Consider the following 8801-nt stretch of genomic DNA (forward strand, 5'->3'; position numbering starts at 1 on the left):
CTGGGTTCACGCCATTCTCCTGCCTCAGCCTCCCGAGTAGCTGGGACTACAGGCGCCCGCCACCTCGCCCGGCTAGTTTTTTTTTGTTTGTTTTGTATTTTTAGTAGAGACGGGGTTTCACCATGTTAACCAGGATGGTCTCGATCTCCTGACCTCGTGATCCGCCTGCCTCAGCCTCCCAGAGTGTTGGGATTACAGGCTTGAGCCACTGCGCCCAGCCTAGAATTTTTATTTCTAACAATTTTCCAAATGATGCTGATGCAGCTGCTTCAGGGATGAAACTTTAAGAACACCGCATCTTGTGCTCAATTAGCTTCTATTGGATTTGCTTCTACGCGTTGATGAAAAGGAATGTGTATAACAATAATATAATCGAACTCGACATTTTCAGCTGCGGGATTCTAGAATGCTTCACCACTGTATTATTGAGGGGATCATTGAAGTCTAGGTAAACTCCTTAACATGGATGAACATAATCACTTCACTTTTTGATTTCTTAATACCTGCTTTCTTTCTCCCTTGTTAATCCCAATAGAATATCCTGGAAAGCCAGTTGAAGCTCCTCACTTGAAGAATCACTGATTAGCAGATTTCAGTGTGTGCTTACTTCAGAAAGACGTGTACAGCATATTATTTTTATAGCTTTTAATTCATACTTTAATGAGAATTTTATGAATATATAGGTAGGTCTTGGTTCTTCAGTACAAGATAGAGCATGATTTGTTTAATTGATTCCCTTTTTAAATTTTTTTTTAATTTTTATTTTTGAGATGGAGTCTCGTTCTGTCACCCAGCTTGGGGTGCAGTGGTGCAGTCTCTGCTCACTGCAAGCTCCGCCTCCAGGGTTCACGCCATTCTCCTGCCTCAGCCTCCCGAGTAGCTGGGACTACAGGCGCCTGCCTCCACGCCCAGCTAATTTTTTTGTATATTTAGTAGAGATGGGGTTTCACCGTGTTAGCCAGGATGGTCTCAATCTCCTGACCTAGTGATCCACCCGCCCCAGCCTTCCAAAGTGGTGAGATTACAGGCGTGAGCCACCACTCCTGGCCCCCTTTTTTAATTTTAAGAGATTGAATTTTTTAAGTAACTGAATTCCCATATCAGCTATAGAATGGAATTAAAAACAAGGACAGATCAATTTGAAAATGATTATGTCAGACCAGGCTCGGTGGCTCATGCCTATAATCCCAGCACTTTGGGAGGCCGATTTGGGTTGATCAGCTGATGTTGGGAGTTGGAGACCAGCCTGACCAACATGGGAAACCCTGTCTCTACTAAAAATACAAAATTAGCCAGGTGTGATGGTGCATTTCTGTAGTCCCAGCTACTTGGGAAGTGGAGGCTTGAACCAAATTTGCTTGAACCGGAAAGGCAGAGGTTGCAGTGAGCCGAGATCTTGCCATTGCACTCCAGCCTGGGCAACAAGAGCGAAACTCCATCTCAAAAAAATAAAAATTAAAAAAAAATAATAATTATGTCTTCCGGGGAAATTACTAAAATGGATGGAATCTATAGGTTTCATTTTTGATGACTGGCATCTGCAACTTAGCTGAGGTTGGGTCGTTTTATTTCCAATTTCAGTTGCATTTAGCAGGCAAGGGGGAGAGGTGATCCTTTACTCCTTGTTATTGAAATCGTTCTGAAGTGGGATAGTAGAGGACAGAACTGGAAAAACAGGAAGGAGCCCAAGTGTGAAGGAAACAAAAAGGTGGCACTAACGGGGACAGAAGCAAGGCCCAGGGCGTCATGTCCCAAGCAGCAGGTGGCTAGTCCTGTGCTGTTCTTTTCTCAAGCATAGAGAATGTAATCTGGTGGAAACGAGTTGGAGATGCAGTTTCAAGAGAAAACTTGCTGAGTGTCTTGATGTTAGATACTGAGGCAGATCACTACAATCATTATATCAAAAGTTCAGGCAAGGAATCTGAATAGATAGAAAAGCCAAGAGACCTAGACAGGAGAAGAGGTCAGATGGGACTGTAGCCACCACCCAATACTGTCCCTGAAGCATTCAGGGAACTGGATCTCATTTGAGGAGAAGTAACTGTCAGTTCAAACTCTACTAGTTTTGTGGGGAAGCACATTATAGAGAGGGGCAGGATGGCTTCTGGGCAGTTAGATGCTGTTTCAAACAAGTAGGTGACACTGCCTGGACTAAAAAGTGACTCTTTCTGGTGCTGAAGTCTTTGGGGCACCCAGGCTGAGTCAGAAAGGCCCCACCCTTAAAGCTACCCATCCAGAATACCCTGATGAAATGGCAGACCTCAAATCCCAGGAAGACTTGAGAGGCTTTTCCTCTAAAAAGTGGTGCATTGACTGATTGATTGATTGATTAAAATAGGGTCTCACTCTGTCACCCAGGCTGGAGTACAGTGGCATAATCATAGCTCATTGCAGCCTTGACATCCTCAGTTTAAGTGATCTTCCTGCCTCCCAAGTAAGTGGGATCACAGGTATGTGCCACCACACCTGGCTAATTTTTTTAATTTAAAAAAGTTTTTGTAGAGACAAGGTCTCACTATGTTGCCCAGGTTGGTCTTGAACTCCTGAGCTCAGGTGATCCTTCTGCCTCAGCCTCCCAAAGTACTAGGATTACAGGCATGAGCCACTGCACCCCTTCGTTTGGGCCAGCTTTTCCCATTTGGAATGGGTGTATTTACCCAATGCTTGTACCACCATTGTATTTAGGAAGTAACTAACTTGCTTTTGATTTTACAGGCTCATAGGTAAAGGGACTTGCGTTGTCTCAGATGAGACTTTGGACTGTGGACTTTTGAGTTAATGCTGAAATGGGTTGACTTTGAGGGACCATTGGGAAGGCTTGGTTGGTTTTGAAATGTGAGGACATGAGATTTGGAAGGGGCTAGGGGTGGAATGATATAGTTTGACTGTGTCCCCACCCAAATCTCACCTGGAATTGTAACAATCCCCACATGTCAAACGTGGGACCAGGTAGAGATAATTAAATCATGGAGGTCATTTCCCTCATACTGTTCTCACGACAATGAATAAGTCTCATGATATCTGATGGTTTTATAAATGGGAGTTCCCCTGCACATGCTCTCTTGCCTGCTGCCATGTAAGACATGCCTTTGCTCCTCCTTTGTCTTCCACCATGAATGTGAGGCCTCCCCAGCCATGTGGAGCTGTGAGTCCATTAAGCTTTTTTTAGTTTATAAACTACCCAGTCTCGGGTAGGTCTTTATTACAGCATGAGAACAGACTAATACACTGCTATAACAAATTACCATAGACTGGATGGCTTATAAACAATAGAAATTTATTTCTCACAATTCTGGAGGCTGTGGGAAATAAATCAGGGTGCCAGCATGGTCAGGTTCTGGGGAGGGGCCTCTTGCAGGTTGCAGGCTGCTTTCTTCCCATTTTATCTCACATGAAGCAAAGACAGTGAGAAAGCTCTCTGGGGTTCCTTTTGTAAGGACACTAATCCCATTCATGAGGACTCTACCCTCGTGACCTAATTACCTCCTGAAGACCTTACCTCCTAATACTATCATAGTGGGGGTTAGGATTTCAACATATGAATTTTGGGAGGACACAGACATTTAGTCCATTGCAAACCCCTTTGAGTCAGTAACTATCCAGTTGTGAGAAATTAAAAGAGAACAATCATGTGTCTCTAGGGGCAAAACTCAGGTGAGAGGGGAAATTTGGTGTGGCTCTGGAATCCTACATCAGCAAAGTGGCTCCATCTATAATTCAGCCCTTTCTATTCACTCTTATTTAACTTTATAACAGTAGTTCATTTTATTTTTTTTCATTTTACAGATGAGGAAACAGAGTCAGAGAGAGGCCAAATACCCTGCCCTAAGTCCCACAGGCAGCAGGCGAAGCTAGAATTGAACCTAAGTGGTCTAGCTCCAGCAGCTGAGCTGTTTGTCACTGAGCTATGCTGTCTCTCTGTATCTTCATCCTCCTGTCCTTACCAGTAGAGTGGATCCTTCTTGTCTACATTTAAACACGCTTCATCTTGCCATCTTAAATGCAGCCCTCCCTTGACCAGTTATCTGCCTGCTGCTACTTCCTCCTCTCTGCCTTTTACTGACACAGATTTGAAGGAGCTGACCACTTGTATTATCTGTTTCCTTACCTCTCCCACAGAGCTCACCTCGCTCCAGGCTGATTTCAGCTCCCACCATTCAGCCACATCCACTGCTGCTAAGGTCACCATAACATCTCTGGTGCTGAATCCGATGGAGATTTTTTGGTCATCATGTTGTACATCTCCTCTTGGCAGTTTCCAGTATTGTGATTCCCTGTCTCCTTGAGACTGTCTCATCTCTTGGTTTGGATAACTCTCAGTTTTCATCCTACCTCTTTAGTCTTCCTCCTTAACTCTTCTGCTTGGCTAATATTCTTCTGTGAAACCTTTACATATTGCAGTGACTCATGCCTCATCCCTGATCTCCCTTCGCTTCTAAATCTACCCCTTTTCCCTAAATAAGCTTATCTCCACCCATGACCACATTTACCACGTACACCCTGAGGATCCAAGTGTGTACCTCTAGATGACATCAGGACCCTATATCCATTATGTATCCCTTGATTTTGCTCCTTTTTTTTTTTAACTGATAGAGTTGATAATTTTATTTTCACATTTCACAATACAAATGAAAACTGCACTTTTTCTGGTCCCACTTCTCCCCTCCAATACTATTCTCTTTTTGATAGGAAGGAGGAGCAAGTCTTCTTTGTCATGCTGTTAAGAAAACACCCAGAGTCACAGCACCATGATCTCCCAGTGAAGCAGAACAAGTAATATAAAACTGATCTAAAGAGGCCTTGCCTCTATTCTTATCTGTCTGGTCAAGTCATTTGGGGCCAAGTGGGCACTGTTGTGGGAGGGTGGGAGGACTCATCACTGGTGGCCCAGGCATCATTGGCATACGGCCTCCTGTATTAGTCTGTTCTCATGCTGCAAATAAAGACATACTTGAGACTGGATAATTTATAAAGGAAAAAGGTTTAATGGACTCACAGTTCCATATGGCTTAGGAGGCCTCATAATCATTGTGGAAGACAAAGGAAGAGCAAAGGCATGTCTTACATGGCAGCAGGCAAGAGAGCGTGTGCGGGGGAACTCCCCTTTACAAAACCGTCAGATCTCGTGAGACTTATTCACTACCACGAGAACAGCATGAGAAAAACCCACCCCCCATGATTCAATTACCTCCCACCGGGTCCCTCCCACGTCATGTGAAGATTATTACAACTCGAGGTGAGATCTGAGTGGGGACACAGAACCATATCACCTCCCATGGGCAGCCTCATTCCAGGAGCACATCCCATTGGCATCATCCAGGAGGAGGGGGGCCCATCATTGGCATCATGGGAGGGCCTCCCCGACGGGCTGCTGGCATCATACCTGGTGAAGAACAGGGAGAGTCCAGGTGGGAAAGGTTGGATCATCACCCCTGCAGGAAGAGGAGCAGAGAACAGAGTCGTAGGTGTTCTTCCTCCATTTCTGGTAGTAGTCTTTCACATTCTCTTTGTGTTTCCTCCCACTGCAATGGTAGATTCCCACAGATGGACAGTCATGGGTGAGGTATGTATTGCAGAAGTCACAACAAAACTTAGGCATGTTGCTCTGTAGCCCATTTATCACCCTGTTCCCTGATTTTGCTTTGTTTTGATGTGACATTGAAGCACTGCACATGCACAGAGCAGTTGATAGTTCTCCCCTCTTTGGATTGTTGGATGAAATTTTTTTGAATTTTATTTTTTATTGATACATAATAGATATACAAATTTTGGGGGTACATGTGATAATTTAATACATTTATATAACTTGTTAAGAACAAAGCAGTGTAATTGGGACAGCCACCACCTTAAATACTTGTCTTTCCTTTTTGCTGGAAGCATTTGAATTATGCTCTTAGCTCTTTTGAAATATACAATGGGCTATTCTAAACTATAATCACCCTACTGATCTATGAAACACTACTTCTTATTTCTTCTATTGGGTTAAATGATTTAATGTCTGCAATGCCCTTAGCATTGTGCCTGGCACATGGTAAATAAATATTAGCTGTTGTTATTCCGACCCAAAACAAGAACATTTTTTACTGTTACAGAAAAAATAGGACGATTGATTATGTTTCACCTTTTAAGTGGCTATTGTTTGCGTGCTTTTGACAGTTCTATCCCATGTCCATTACATTTCCTTTCCCCCAGATCTCCCTCCCCTCCACCTTCAACCTATTACAACAGGTTGTAATAATATAGACGAACACTAGAGGGCAGCATGCAATTGCAATGAAGAAAATCAGCATTAGCACACTTGAAATTCAGACAAGAAGACAGAAGATGTCTAGTATCAAAAGAAAGTGAAATGTCTTCCTTTAATATAGTGTCTTTGTAGTATTCTTCTATAGGAGGGAAGTATTATTACTCTATCGGATGAGTATTCCTACTGGAAGGATAGCTGCGACATTTAAAAAATCCTGCCTGTATGTGCTTGCCATAAAGATGTCACATAACCATTTCCTCACGTGCTGTTCACTCCACACCCCAGCTCTCCTGAGAGCACTTAGCTTCTCCTGTGAGCTGGTTCCTCCGATGGGAGGCATTTGGAAGCCTACATCAGTATAGTGCTGCCTTACAACGCACTTTAATGTAGTATCTCGTCTCTGGGAGGCCCGGGAGTGCTTCAAATTCTAGGCTTCCCTGAGATGTCCAGTGCATTTCTGCTGAGGTGTATGTATGCTCACTTGGCCTGAGTCCCTCAGGGGCAGGGAACGTACCCCATCTTCACCTTTGTGTCCCCCACAGTTTGCAGTGCTGGGCATGCCCTGGAGAAGGTGGATAATGTCTATTGGACCAAACTGCTTCATGAGCTGCAGCCAGAAAAAGAGGGAAATTTATGCTCACTTTAAGCCTGAGCAATGGGACTGTAAACTGCACCCCTAACCAGTGAATTTTTTTCATTATTTTCTGTATTACAAAACAGTTCATGCTCATAATGGGCAAATCATACAAAAAGAACATCTAAAATATTCATAATCCCATCCATCCAATATTAACCTGGGGAATACTACAGATTCTTTTAACCTTATGTTAGAGTATAATATATAAATATGTGTGTGTGTGTGTGTGTGTACATATATATAGTGTTTACACTTATGGAAGCATGGAACACCTATCTTTAAAAATTTTTTTTTGAGACGGTGTCTATACTCTGTCACCCAGGTTGGAGTGCAGTGGCGTGATCTGACTCACTACAAACTTGACCTCATCCTCCCACCTCAGCCTCCTGAGTAGCTGGGACCACAAGCATGCACCACCATGCCCAACTAATTTTTTGTATTTTTGGTAGAGAGAGGGTTTTGCCATGTTGCCCAGGCTGGTCTTGAGCTCCTGAGCTCAAGTGATCCACCTGCCTTGGACTCCCAGAGTTCTGGGATTACAGGTGTGAGCCACCGTGCCCAGTCTTACATCTATCTTTTTTTTTTTTTTTTTTTTTTTATAACTAATCCCTTTCTTTTGGGAATTTAAGCTGTTTCTCAATTTTTGCTTTGTAAAAGAGCAGTCTGGTGAATATTCGTGTAGCTAAGTGTAAGCCCACATTCTTTATTAGTGTCTTAGGATAAATTCCCAGAGGCAGAATTTCTGGGTGATGGGTAATTTACACTGTCACCAACAGTGACAGTGCCCTTGATTAGATGAAGACTTTTAATTAAATGTCACACCAGAACTCCATAATCTTGTCTCAGTCTTGTCATCGCTGCTCAAAACATTTGGTGAACTCTGTTTGGTGATCCAGGCTATGACTCATATAAGAAAATAAATCTTAATCTCTCATCTTGCCTTTGATCTTTGACTGTTCGAGAAAATCTAATTTACCACAAAAGGACAGAGACAGCAACTATGGCAGATTTTCATATAGGTGTGCCACCAGAGTCAGGAGGAGATAGGGAAGTGCTTCCCATACTGTTCTGAATAGTGGCAAATCAGAGAATGTTAGGTGTCCCAGAGGCCAGCTCTCATTGTAGATGTCCTGTCTAATTATTAAAAGAGTAGTGTCCTTGCACCCCATGTATTCTCCAGGTGTATCCTACTTGATTCTTTTCCAATTTGAATGTGGATTTTTTTCTTTCTCCTATAATTTATCTAAGTCTTTTTGGAAATTAGAATGGAACTTCCCCATCAACTGAAGACTCCTTATGTATTGAACAAGGAGGGCCCTCTTGACTGGTTTGTTTGCTTTTCTTTCTCTTTCTTTCTTTCTTTCTTTCTTTCTTTCTTTCTTTCTTTCTTTCTCTCTTTCTTTCTCTCTCTCTTTCTTTCTTTCTCTCTTTCCCTTCTCCTTCCTTCCTTCCTTCCTTCCCTTTCTCTCTCTCTCATTCTTCCGCCTTCCTTTTCTTTTCTCTACTCTTTTTTCTTTCTCTTTTCTTTTCAGGGTCTTTGCTATGTTGCCTAGGCTGTTCTCAAATTTGTGGACTCAAGCAATCCTCCTGCCTTGGCTTCCCAAAGTGCTAGGATTACAGACATGAACCACCTTGACTGGTTTCTTTCTTAAAGGTTCCTAAGTTCTGCCTTTTTTTTTTTTTTAAATCTTAAAGATGTACACAAATAAAGATCTAAGCATTGAAACAATTTATTTATTGGAGTTTCCTCATAGAAGGGTAAGAGAGACAGTTGCACCTCACTGGGTGCTTAGTATTTTTATAGAGTGGCTTAAGCATGGCAACTGATTAATGGGAGTAGGAGGAGAGGAATTGCATGGTTTTTACTAAGATAATATATATATATATATATTTTTTTTTTTGGAGAATGGCAGATTG

At 42.6% G+C, this 8801-nt stretch overlaps 1 long non-coding RNA gene across 2 annotated transcripts in view; it reads left to right on the forward strand.

Annotated features, from left to right (window-relative positions):
• LOC108517150 (uncharacterized) overlaps positions 1 to 4968 on the forward strand; it is an 18633-nt gene extending 13665 nt beyond the window's left edge. For both annotated transcript variants that reach the window (XR_001882016.1, XR_001882015.1), the window contains one exon: positions 4690 to 4968. This is a non-coding gene — a long non-coding RNA (uncharacterized LOC108517150). The remainder of the gene's footprint in view (positions 1 to 4689) is intronic.
• Positions 4969 to 8801: the final 3833 nt, after the last annotated feature.

The sequence above is a fragment of the Rhinopithecus bieti genome, unplaced genomic scaffold (assembly GCF_001698545.2).
Source record: "Rhinopithecus bieti isolate Rb0 unplaced genomic scaffold, ASM169854v2 scaffold_36840, whole genome shotgun sequence".
NCBI lineage: Eukaryota > Metazoa > Chordata > Mammalia > Primates > Cercopithecidae > Rhinopithecus > Rhinopithecus bieti.